The following is a 12290-nucleotide window of genomic DNA, read 5'->3' on the forward strand; positions in this document are numbered from 1 at the left end:
CTCCCGATATTCGAAAGAGATCGGGTGTTTATACCCGAGCGATACGAAAAAGGGTAGACTTGCGCAATGCGCGGCAAGATAGCGAAGTAATCAATATTGCGTACTAAGCAAAAGGATTATAACTAGGGCATACGAGACAGAGGATTACGGGCCAGGATATTGTGCAATCGTATGTGGGTCACATGGTAATCGCAGTACCACAGCAAAGCGTGTAGTTCCCTCAACAGATACCTGACGTTATTTAGGGACGTTACGTTAAGGACCAGCGGTGTGCTACACGGTCCCCCCTTGAGAGGGAGCGGAACTAGGTGACGTGGAAGAGTCACAGTAATGAATTATCATCGTCGGTATCTGCTATGAAGGGAGCCACATGCGAGGATATAAAGCGAATAAAAAAAAAATACAAAAACATGCAGTTGCGAATGGTTGATAGGTGTACCGAGTGAGTTTTATGTTATTTATTACAACATACACTAGGGCCTATAGGGCCTAGGGCCCTAGGGCCTAGGGGTGGCAATCCGTTGTTTAATTCGATCGCGCCGCGCGTGGGGGCAAGGTTCTTGAAAAAAAATCTCCACATTGCGTGGGGTCGATGAGTCAATATATACAAGACCCTCGACGGTACGTGCTGGGATACTGGAGTGGGCTAGATCGGGGGTTGGTGACGCTACCAAGCCACGGCGTGTGGCGTCATATTTGCGTGCGTGTAGACGTGGACGTATGATGATCGATGAGCAAGGTTTGAAATTGAATGACGGGCCACGGTGTCGAAACCGTGGTGGTTCGCGCCAGCTGTGTTGCTCCGTTGCCGTATGTATGAGCGGTTGCGAGTCGTGGGCGAACGTGGAGTCGTAGCTGGTTGAAGTCGTGCGTTTGAGACATGGCCGTGAACTGTGGGTCGTTCGGCTGTCGTTCGCGAATCAATATAGAGGTTGTGTCCGTCCGTCACGCTGTTTGAGTGGTAGCCAGAATTGACCGATCGCAGTTCAATGTCCAGGTGGCCCCAGCATCCGAAGTCATCTTCAAATGAGCGGCGTACCGTCGTCCGGGTCGGGAATTGCGCGGGTAGGCTGAAAACAAGCTAGGCGCCAGCATAATGTGATAAAAAAACAAGTCTAACGATTACTAAGCCTAGACGAAGCACAGAACATACGGTAAATAAAACAATGCGATTACTATAGCCAATAACCACAATCCAGGCGGGGGTATGTAATAAACGGGAGTGAAGGCAGTGCCCAGCGTAGGACAGGATGCCGTGGCCCGCTGGTTCGCCTATGATTCGGCTCGATCGCCAGAGATGAGCGATGTATGAAAATTGTAATGTTGCGAGTGATATGTGTCGTCGCGTGAGGAGGACAAATCTCGTTACAAGAGTTAAACAGGGTGTTACGCGTTGAATTAAACATGAAGATGACCGTAATGACGATTCGAATTAGCGCGTGCAATCGTAACTGTGGTAGCCATGCTATAATGCTGCACGTATTTTTGAAGGTATAGTGCTATGCCGACCGGTATCGTAAAGAAGCGGCCACTGCATGTATAATGCGTATACGCAGTGTTGTCAGTGGTAGAGGAACCCATCCATCACACCTGTTCGCGAAATGGGGGTGCAAAGGTGAACATTCTTATCGGGCGATAAATGAACATTATATTAACCGGTACACGATACATAGTCAAAGATTCAGATGTGAGTCTAACTGTACCAAATCCGTCTCCAGACTTCATGCGACCCCGATCGCTCGACCACGGAAGGCGCATTGCCGCGCGGGTTTCATCGTATCCGCCAGCAGACACTCCGAAACCGCGCAATGGCTACGCATCCGCTGGCAGCAGCGATTAGGAAATATGGAAAATTCCTAAGACTGCCTTTGAGGCAGCGGGCTGCTAGATCGGGGTCACACGTGCGCACATAAATCTGAAGACGTCATCGGAGCCAGGGTGTTCACTCTTACTAACAATGAACATATGCCGAGTGTCCCGGAGCACTAGATGGATCCTCAAAGGTGTCGCGAGCAAAGTTCAAACGTTATGAACAGACGGAGCTCAAAAGACAGTCCTTGTACTAAGGCAGCGCTAGTTACCAGACCACGTTACGTCACGACAATACTAAGATTCGAAGAAACGCGACGGGAGATTTGATACGGCAATTAAGTGGAAGCGATCCCGTGGTGAGACGAGACAGGCGATTTGATACCGCAATTAAGTGAAGCAATTCCGTGGCGAATGCATAATTGCGTAATTAGTGATTGCTGGGAGAAATCGGGTGTTCGCGCAACTAGGGCGAAAACAATGAAAGCAAAAGAGTGCGTGGGGATGAGATTAGACATGACGTTTCAAATACTCGGCTTGAAAGTGAAAGAGATACAAAAGAAGGAATTATTGGCTCATTAACGGAAATCAGTCAAACTGCCGGGTTTTTCCTAGCTGCGTCTGCTGTGAATCAAGCGAATTTACATGACCATGAGACGGCGTGTACTGTAACCCCACGTCAGATCCAAAATAAAACAGATTCGTGTTTAATCAGGTGGGAAATAATCTGAAGACACGCAGGCTTGGGCACAAGCGACCGCAATTTCAAACAAGGAAAGGTGCTTGTACGGGTGCGAATCCGCTGAATAGCGGAAAGTGATGGTCTTGCTAAAAGTTCCCTTAAGGAATGGATGAAGTGCGAACAGCTCATGAATGCACAATTGAAATAAGAAAGAAGAATAGTAAATTCATTACATGCAGTAATGCTTGTAGGATGTCAACCCCATAAATTGAAGGATCGCACATTTCAACATGCTTCGCGGTTTCGCGGCTCATATATGCGGCGGTCAGTATAATTTGAATGCCGGCGTAATCAGGTGGAGCGAGTGCCATGAAATTTAAAGAAATGTTATTTAGAGAAAAAGCAGCGTATTGCGTGATTGTGCGCGAAAATTCTGAATTGCGTTCGAGAAGACAATAAAATGTTTGAATCGTTGCGATACCGAATCGTGGCCAGTGACCGATTTTAGTGAATCGTGTGTGATGTTTATTTTATTGAAAGGGGTAGGCCTACTAGCTAAAGCTTTCGCTGGATTGCATTTACTAGTCATAGAGAATTATTCAAATACATGCACGTGTACACTGCTATGTTAGATGATATAAGTATGATAGGATTGAAAATAAGAACGGCGAGTAAACAGTTGCAATATACAAAAGTCATTTGGAAAAACTGTTTTGGCGCCTAGCTTATAATCAACGATTGAAAATATGAACAGGTTACCGGGGAGGTGAAGGTGATGATCTCGTGGCTCCTGAAGTCGATGGCGAACGTACGGTCTTGCAATAGATATCCCGAGGCTCTGCTGTGAGTTACCGAACTCAGGGCAACATGTAACAGTGAGGCTCCTGAATGTCCGAAGCTCTGTGGGTTACCGAACTCTGGGCAACATGTAACAGTTAGGCTGTGACGTGCTGGAGCAGTGAGTAGCTGAACGACTTGCTTGTAGCTTGCTGTCTTAGGCGTTGGCGACTTCTTAACCCACAGTTTCACTCGGTACGGATGTATTGCAGTAGAGAGACGTACGTCAGGTAGCGTAGTAAAATGAGTCTCCCGATATTCGAAAGAGATCGGGTGTTTATACCCGAGCGATACGAAAAAGGGTAGACTTGCGCAATGCGCGGCAAGATAGCGAAGTAATCAATATTGCGTAGTGCGTACTAAGCAAAAGGATTATAACTAGGGCATACGAGACAGAGGATTACGGGCCAGGATATTGTGCAATCGTATGTGGGTCACATGGTAATCGCAGTACCACAGCAAAGCGTGTAGTTCCCTCAACAGATACCTGACGTTGTTTAGGGACGTTACGTTAAGGACCAGCGGTCTGCTACAATATGCAACAACCACATCTGCTGATTTATCATAATTGAACAGCAGTCCTGAATTTTAATGCTGTGCACACTGCACACTGTGCAGTGCACAGCAATGGCATAGAGTAAAGTGCGTTCTAATGCAACTATGATGTTGTCGACAATTGACAAGTATTCAGTATGACGTCACAAGCCGGCACGGCGGCACCTATATGTCTTCGTTGCTACATCGGATGTTACTGACGGCTGACAGACTCTAGATCAGTGGTTCTCAACCTTTTTCGCCTCGCGGACCGGTAAAATTTCAAAAAATGTCTGGCGGACCAGTGACCTTTCAAAATTGAAATGGGGCCAAAATGTAAAGTATGCAACCGATTTTTGCAATTATATGGTGCTAGAGAGTGACATTTAGAGGGTTTTGATCGTAGTTAATTATATTCATAATGGCATCAATGTGATTTTATGGTAGTGAGTCTGCCGAGTCGAGGTTAAATTGCCGTGCTACCGCCGAGAGTCGTTTACAGTCTCTCGCGCCGAAAGCCGTGGGATTAAGTGACCACGCCAACTCCAATAATATTTTTCTCTTTGATAATATCGAGAGTAGAAGCGTTTCGAAGTCGAACCAAGCATCTTGTCGAGCTACCTTGCTCAGGCCCACTGCCATCAGACGATGGCTACTCTGCCAACTACGAATAAAATGCGTGCCGCAAGAAAACACATTACAGCAGCTATACCGGCCATCCACAAATCCGGAACGAAAAAGCACTTCTTCAGCCCACCCACAAAAACGTTGGTCTTGGGACCCCCACAGGGCGATAAGCCAAACTTCCGGGGGATTCGCCCCCAGACCCTACAGTTGGGTGGATATTTCACCTGTACTTGTGATCACATCTATTCTTCTCAGCGTAAGCAGAGAGTTAACGTAAATGATCACGCCAATGGCGAAAATTTTTGATCATACACAACCGAAGCGGTTTTCTCGCGGCCGAATTTTTGGTCCACCTTTCGGAGTCCCATGTTAACCTAAGCTTCATTATGTGTTGGTGCGTCGTGACGCGGTATTGGCTGACGCCGAAATCCCTATAAATCATGCGTATTTCTCGGAGAAGGGCACCTAATAAGCAAGACATTTAGGCACACTAATTCGTGCAAAGCGCGAAAAGAAATTGAAAAATGCTGGAAAAAGTTTCAAATAAATACGCTGATTTATGTTCATTGGCGAAATGATTTTGGGCCCTTTTCAAGCTCGGCCCGTCTCCAATTAAGCGGTTTGGGGTGTCCCAGCTACGTTCCCTCACAAAATGAATGAATCGAAAACCAATGATCAAATTGCGCTATTTAGCGATGAGGGAGCTCGTATCTGTTCTGTATTTGTCGCTCGCATGTCGTAAAATGAAATGTCTTGAACTTTAAGTCAAATCGAACATGTTTCCAGCACTAATGTTACCTCACAAAGTTATGAATCAGTTTAGAAATTGATGTTTTATTCATTTTATCAATGGACCAGCCTTCAACATTGCATCTTGAAATTAAAGTATAAAATTGTAATTTACCTGGCGGACCGGCAGGAATGTCGTCGCGGACCGGCACCGGTCCGCGGACCGGCGGTTGAGAACCACTGCTCTAGATCAGTGGTTCTCAACCTTTGTAACGTCGCGGACCGGTAAAATTTCAAAAAATGTCTGGCGGACCGGTGAACTTTCAAAATTGAAATGAAACCAAAATGGTGCTAGAGTGTGGCATTTAGAGGCTTTTGATCGTAATTAATTATCTTCATGAAGGCATCTACGGGATTTTATGGTAGTGAGTCTGCTGAGTCCAGGTAAAATGGCCTTGTCCAGATAAACGTGCTACCGCCGAGAGTCGTTTACAGTCTTTCGCGCCGATGGCCGCGGGTTTAACCGACCACGCCAACACGAATAATATTCTTCTATTTGACAACATTGAGAGCAGAAGCGTTTCGGAGTAAAACCAAGCACATTGTCGTGCTACCTTTCTCATTGCCCACTGCCATCAGACGCAGTCTACTCTGGAAACTATGAATACAATGCGTGCCGCAAGACAACACCTTACAGCAGCTGTACCGGCCATGCGCAACCCGGGCCCAAAATTACTTCGTTAGCTCACCCCAAAACGCTGGAATTGGGCCCCCATAGGGCGATAAAAGCCAAACTTAGTCCATACAGTTGGGTGGATGTTATCACCTGTATTTGTGAGCGCAATCATTCTACTCAGTGTAAGCAGAAAGTTTATGTAGATTAATCGCGCCAATAGCGAAAATTTCCGATCATTCATGTGAATCGGTATTCTCGCTGCCGGAATTTTGGCACAACTTTCGGAGTCCCGTGTTAGCCTGAACTTGTGTTGGTACGTCGCGGCGCGGTAATGGCTGACGCCGAAATGCCTGTTTATATAAATCATGCGTATTTCTCGGAAAAGGGAACCTATAAGCATGGCATTTAGTGACACTAAATCTCGCAAAGCGCGGAAAAAAGTTGAAGAATGTTGAAAAAAGTTTCAAATGATTACGCTATGATTTATGTTCATTTTCAAAATAATTTTGGGCCCGTTTCAAGCTCGGCCCCTCTCTAATTGGCCCCAGTTACGGTCCTGTCAGAAATGAATGAATCGAAAACGAATGATCGCGCAAACTGCGCTGTTTAGCGATGAGTCAGCTCGTATCTGTTCTGAATACTTGTCGCCTTCAACATTGCATTTTGAAATTAAGGTATAAAATTGTAATATACCTGGCGGACCGGCAGGAATGTCGTCGCGGACCGGCACCGGTCCGCGGACCGGCGGTTGAGAACCACTGCTCTAGATTACTATAGATAACTAACCTACGGGTGGATTCAGTGACGTGCGGTGAGGTTCATGACTGGTGAGGCACGCCCCCCTCAAACATACAAGCACACACCCAAACACGTACGCACGTAACAATGGCAGCGGGCATAGATAGCATTTCTGTGCACACCAATAGCCGTCGCAATTCCATATTTTACAATACATGTAGGACTGGTCGCTATTTTGCTAAATGGGCAAGTTTAGACGGATAGTAGTTATTATCTCTTCAAGTACCGGTACAAATTATTCGAAGCGCGTGAAAATAGCATCCTCAGTTACAAATTTGTTCAGTAAAAAAACACTATTTGCCGAATTTCGAAGGAAAATGTACTAGGCCAAGTCAAAATACACTAGATCTAGTCTAGTGTAAAAACAGTAGGAGTGGCACCACTGACCAAACAACGACAACGCAGGCTATGTAAGTGTAGCTATCATATACCACAATTGGGGGTTATAGGTATTGCAGTCGAACACAGCTTAAAGGACACAAACAACGACAATTTAGCTTATGCAAGGAGCTATCACATACCACAATTTAACGTAGCTATGGATGTAAAATATCCAATTTAACGTAGCTATGGATGTAAAATATATAACAGCTACACAAGTAAAGCAAAGTATTGGCTCCGAATTGCGTGTTGGACGTCGCTACTATATAATTCCTAGTTACAAGACTGTTAGTTGGATTCCGGCATCGATAGCGCGTTTCACTGCGCTTCGACTGTCCAATTGTTAGCGAATAGTGCATGAATCAGATTCGTTTGTGCCTCACCTGGCCATTGTTTCTCTGCGATGACATTGTCTGTAATAAAGCCGAATGTCACCTTCATTGGCGATTTTGAGGGGGTTCTGGTGCTCTGACACTGTTGATATTTGGATTTTCGGGATCAGTGTGACGATAGCCTTTGATTGATACCAATTATTACGAATTCCGGGCTATTTGTGATGAATTGCATCGTCGCAGGTGAGGCACGACCCGTCCATTTATCAACGAGGATTATAGTTTCGATACTATTTTCCACTGTGGAAGCCTTGAAACATTGATTTGCCGTACCGCAGCATACAAAACATGTAGTTCAAAGTTATAAAGTTTACTGGAAATACCACATTTCAGAAGTCATGATCATCCCTCAACATTGTCACAAAATGCAATGAAATCAGTATGGTCGAAAAAATACCAAAGTATGTTTAATGTGATGTATAACAGGCATTATATTCTTTGTGGTGGCATAAAAGGTACATATTTGAACTGTGACATATGGCAATCTGTTTTGTTAATGAGTGATACACGAATACTCGACTCGAAGCATAATAAGTGATTCCAAATCGAATCACTCAGGTACTCGATTTTGCCCAGCCCTAATCGTAACCCAGAGTATAAGATCACTAACCTACGGATAGATGGGCAACTTAGTTGTCACACTTGAATACCCACTACCCAGACACTACTGATGAGACAGGTAAAAGCAGCATAATTGGCCATGGTCATCCTATAGTTGGCCAGGCCCTCCGTGCGGTCAAATTTAACAATACTGATCTTAATGGGGTGGGCAAACTTTTGAGCTTGCGGGCCGCATTCAACATTCGAATCCATTCGCGGGCCGCACTATATAAAATTGGGATTTTAGTCCAAAATGCAATATTGGTATTTGATTATATAGTGAGGACAAGGAGATAATATATATGCTTAAAGCAAACCAGATTGCTTTGATGATATTGTACACGCGCCATAAACAGTGGCGAGATTTCATAGGCTGATCGACCTCAATAACCAATTTGCCAAAACTAGAGATGAAAGTCGGCTGTCCTGATCTAATTAGAACAGGATTGAAATTTAAATCTGTGAGCAGCGATCTGTTCATAGATTTACTAATTCCACTTTTGGTTCAGTTCCAGGACACACAATGCTGACAGCATCATAACCATGTTAGCTTCAAACATCGCTTCCACTATGTGTAGATAAAATATAAATATCCTAATTCTACGCGTACAGAAAACGAATTTACCTAAGATACACGCGAATCGTTGCATCCCTGAAATAATTGAAACTGGATTGGCCTATCCGAAATCCCAGTCGTGATCCGAAACATGTCAATGTCGCTTAGGATTCTGTGATGCTTAGCTGTTGAGCCCCAAACTGCGTGGGCCTTGAGATCGGGCTGCCGCGCCAAAAATAGAACTATTGAAGTATTTACCTTAGAACAGTGGTCCTCAAACTTTGTAAGACCCCCCCCCCCCCCCCCCATATGATGGTGAAAGACTTCGCGCCCCCTTAGCTAGCAAACCTAACGGATAGTTTAATGGCGTGGAAGGTTACGACTGTGGATTAGAAATACTTAAATATGAAATTGAGACTAAATAACGAGCAATAAGTGAAAATAGGCTTAAAATCGCGCAAAGCGCGAAAAATCTTTTCATTCGAGCACAGCTACGCACCCCCTTCAGATGCCTTCACGCCCCCCCCAGTTTGAGAACCACTGCTTTAGAATTATCATGGTGAAATGTACTAAGAATTCGATTTTTAGTACGCATTTCATCAAGTTTCTTTAGACTCTCGCGGGCCGCACAGAACGGTGTTGCGGGCCGTAGTTTGCCCGCCCCTGTCTTAATCGAAAGCTATGGTTGCCCTGATTCCGGAAATACAATTTAAATGCTGGTCTGAAAATCGGCAATTTCCCAATAATCGCTCGATATAATTTCCATTAGCATGGTCGATTGGTCATTGTGTTGCGGCGCTCCGCGATTGTTAGGAGCAATCGGCCTTGACGGCTATTTTGGAGTGGTTCCATTGTCATGTTAACATATTCGAAATCAGCGCGACACTAGCTTTCGATTGAGACCAGTCTGAACAAATATTAGCGCACGGGACGCCAGCTATGGACTACCAATTACGCTGCTTTTATCCGACTGCATATGTACACTGTGCACTGTGTAGCCTCATTCTGCCGCCCCCTTGGAACCTGCCGCCCCTGGCGCAGCGCCAGAACCGCCAAGTGGCTGCTACGCCACTGTCATCGAGGGTTTTCACGATTTTCACTTAATCACCCAGACGACAGGTGAGGCACTGCCTCATTGGACCGCACGTCACTGGGTAGATTAGTATAATCTATATATACCCAGAATGGCCAACCTTTTCGGCTAAAGGGGCACATGCAATTGACGAACGAGTGCGCGGTCCACTAGCCACGCCAAGCGGGTAAAATTTTCTAAGTTTATAAATAAACAAGGTCAATAATATTATTACTTGAGTATTGCGGGTCTATTGTATACCACCCGCTAGGCTCAGTTTGCAAGGACACGACTATTCGGCGTCTGGCCACATCGATATCGAAAGCCTCCGATAATATGAGACAATCATTTTGTGCCTACATTTCACCGTCGACGATCTTTATGCGAGCGCAAACGCGAAAAGACTTTCTCCCGTAATTGCGAATACAGTTAGACTCAATCGGGTAAATTAGGCGTTTTTTTTAATTTTCAGTAGGGGTAGGCTACCAAGCAAGAAATCGTGTGACAATTAAACTATAGATAACTAACCTACGGTAGGTTAGTTATCTATAATTAAACACGCGAAGCGTGAAGAAAAATTTCACTACTATTTTAGTTTATTGTAATGTACGACGATTTACTGAAAATGTGACTGGACCCTGGATCTGCCAATGCGTCGGAACTGATATTTTAGTCATCAACATCCCAAGTGTCGCAACCAGAATTGTAATTTTTGGTTGGCATTGCAAGTTCATAATCTGAGCAATTCATTTTCGATAATATAATAGGAAATTAGCTCGCGGGTCACGCAAAACCCTCCCTCTGGCCACATTTGGCCCACGGGTTGGCCACCCCTGATATAGACAGGCCCATTCGATAATTTCAGAGCCGGAGCCGGAGCAGTGGTAATAATGCGGCTCCGGAACTGGAGCCGGAGCTAATGTATGATAGATGAGAGCTCCGGAGCCGGAGCAGTTTAAATTTACGGCTGCTCCAAAGCCCTGATTAAACAGCGTTGCCTATTTTTATCACGATATTGAAGTCATACGGCGCGCGACCTCTACGAATTTTGAAAAGTGGCCCGCGACCCGTTTTGAGTTGGCGACCCCTGGGCTACCCGTTACTCCCGTCATTTACCCGTACCTATGTTGAATTACCATACTTTGACTTTCATAGCACTATCGGTAGGTAGAGTTTCTGCTCCTTATAAAAAAATATAACTCTGAGTGTCACAGTCTACAAATTTAGAAACGCAGGATGCTACGAACTGAATTTGTTCTTTTTCCACTATCAAATTTTCCAGGACAAGAGTATTTCAACGGCCTCGAGCAATGCTCTTCGAAGTGCGAATACAGCTAGATTTATTTCTGTAAAATTATGTGCATTTTTTCGGTAGTGGGAATAGGGACAATACAGTAAAGCGCGAATCGCAGTAAAGCGTGACTCAAATTTAAAATGGAAAAATTCTGTGTCAGAATGTTGATTAACGAAACCATCGATTTTGGTTTTAAAATAAGTTGCCGACATTTTTTTTATATTCCGAAAATTTTCTGAATATAGTTTGAAATTTTTGGAACGTGCTTCGCGGTCCTAAAAAAATGTCTCGCGATCGCCAGTTTGAGAACCACTGCTCTATAATGTAATGGGGCTAACACATTGTCGGTCAAAGTAATCATTAAAGCAGTAGCGGATCCGCGGATTATCTACGAAAAACTCCAACAAGTCGGTTTCTACTAGTTGGAATTGAGTCAAATTTGTTTTGCATCGTCTCTGAAGACAGCTCAACAATTTCATGGGGCTGACGGAAAAATTTGAAATATTTTTTTAATTTTTCATTTTAAATAAAAATTTTTAATTGGATCCGCGGAGCCTTATACTTAATAGAATTGAACCAAATTTGGTGCGTGCACAGCGTTTTTTTAGGGTAACCTGACAATTTAATGACTGAATGGTTGGAATCCAGAAAAAAAAATTTTTTTGAACAGCCCGAATGTATATAGTCTCTGTGGCTGTAGAACAGACCACAGTTATGTGATAATTTTGTTTTATTTGCGACTGAACGCGACTCTTCCAGGACATGTTCGAGTTCAGTAAAATTCCGAGGTATTCCGCATTTTCCGGGTTGGAAATAGAATGACAACCGACCAGCGATGTTAACGGTTAAGTTTTTTTCGGAGTTTATGGCCAATAATTGGGATTTCGCGGCGTAGACGCACTTTCATGTCTTGAACTTTGGGGAAAACAAGCTTATAAGTGGTATTGAAGTTGCTGCAGCAGAGAAAGGATTTTCATTGGAAGCACGTATGTCAACACTAACCTTGCGGATAACTAAGTCAACTTCTGGTATTGATGCCTGATCAATGATCATGATAGCCCCCTATAATAACTATTCAGTCTTGTTTCGGGGAGTCAGCAGAGTCTCTGGTTGGTCAGTCGATAGCAGAGTCATATCAGTAACAATGACGCAACTGACCATGCAAACACAAATAGACCATGGAAAACTGAATGTTTTCCATGAATAGACTGTTATGTATACTCAAGCATAAATAGGCAGGATTAATAAGCTGCTTCTGTTCAGCAACGGCTTTTTTAATTAGGAAGATCATTGTAAAAAGAAT

The sequence above is a fragment of the Botryllus schlosseri genome, chromosome 13, assembly GCF_051294905.1.
Source record: "Botryllus schlosseri isolate E-star chromosome 13, Bs_hap1, whole genome shotgun sequence".
NCBI classification, from domain to species: Eukaryota; Metazoa; Chordata; class Ascidiacea; order Stolidobranchia; family Styelidae; genus Botryllus; species Botryllus schlosseri.